The sequence below is a fragment of the Pterocles gutturalis genome, unplaced genomic scaffold (assembly GCF_000699245.1).
Source record: "Pterocles gutturalis isolate BGI_N339 unplaced genomic scaffold, ASM69924v1 scaffold18045, whole genome shotgun sequence".
Classification (NCBI taxonomy): domain Eukaryota; kingdom Metazoa; phylum Chordata; class Aves; order Pterocliformes; family Pteroclidae; genus Pterocles; species Pterocles gutturalis.
Window position 1 is genome coordinate 16244 of NW_010138629.1, and position 1430 is coordinate 17673.

The following is a 1430-nucleotide window of genomic DNA, read 5'->3' on the forward strand; positions in this document are numbered from 1 at the left end:
CATATGCCTGCTGCACCCCGACATGCGCCTGCTGCACCCCGGCACGTGCCTGCTGCACCCCGACATGCGCCTGCTGCGGGATGCACCGCAGGCAAGGGCCAGCCACAGCCCGGTGCCATCACCGTGGCATCGGGGAAGGGGATGTGCGGACGTGGGCTGGCTGCCAGGCTGCTCCCCCAGCCCCGGCTGATCCACCGCTGCCATGCTGTCTTTGGGCTCTGATTAACTTTCATTTAACTCCCTCCGCAGTGGCCTGACTTTCAAGGAAAGCCGGCGCTGATCTGGCTTTAATTGGCCTGACATTTCACTAAACAAACAAAAACCCAGAAACGAAACAAAACAAAGAGCCCCACATAATGCTTAATTGGCTGTGGCGCTTCGTCTACCTATTCATCCAAACCTTTTCAAAGGCTGCGAGGTCTCCAGGAAATGTAAAAGAACCCTCATAATAAGGTTATGTGCTATGCAAGGCAGCAAGCAACCTGTCCTGGGATGCAATTATGGCAGATAGCGGGGACGAGGCAACAGTTCAGGCTCCGAGACTTCTGCACGCTCACTCGGGATTAATCGCCTCGACTTTGTACCTGTGCCTTATTGAAGTGCCTTGTTTGAAGTCGCTCGTTTCGATTCATCAGTCGGCGGGATAAATTAAACAGCTGATGGGGAGAGGGGAGCAGAAACCCAGGAAAGCAGAGGCTGGCTGGGGAGGGGAGCAGCCCCGAGAAAAACGCCTGCTGATGCCAGAGAGTCAAGTGCGTGGCTGGGGAGGGGAGGCAACGAGAGGGCTGCCCGAGCCAGAGACGCTTGCTCCTCGCCTAGACCCAGGCAGTTCCCCAGGTGCAAGACACTCACCTGGACACAATAGCATCCAGAGGGGGCTGTGCATCCCCCCTGCCTGGCAGCGCCCTGCCCCGGGGACAACGGGGGGGTGGTGGCTGCCCTGGCTCCCCCTGCAACCTCCATCCTCCGGCACGGGCAGGGCAGAGTTCAGCCCTGCTCAGCTCTGGAGACAAGCGGGAGCTGCTGCGGAAGCGAGCCCGACCACGCTGGTCCCCCTCCACCACCTCCCTTCTGAGATTGGAACACTCACAGCAGCAACAATCACAATAAATGAAGAGGAGCTGGAGATTATGTATTCTGCTGATAGCAACGGGAGAGGAATCCAATAATAAGCGCAGTTCAAACACGGTGTCTAACAACACTTCCAGCCCATCCCTGTCAAATTAGCCCAGCTATTTCCTTTCCTCCTGCATGATGTAGATTGATTGCTCAGTTTTATTAAGGACAAAGCATGTTTAAGAGCAAAAGGGAAGCGGGTCCCTGGAGGAGGGCAATCAATGCCCTCCCCGTGCCCTGCGCATCGATCGTGGGGATGCGCGGTGTCGAGGGCAGAGCCAGGCTGCTGCGCCGGGGACCCTCTGCACGGAGGG

General features: G+C 57.5%; 1 protein-coding gene across 1 annotated transcript in view; it reads right to left on the minus strand.

Moving 5' to 3' along the window:
* The window catches only part of DSCAML1 (Down syndrome cell adhesion molecule like 1), a gene marked incomplete at both ends in the record, with an annotated part of 23382 nt that overhangs the window by 15305 nt on the left and 6647 nt on the right, over positions 1-1430 (minus strand). The window lies entirely within an intron of this gene.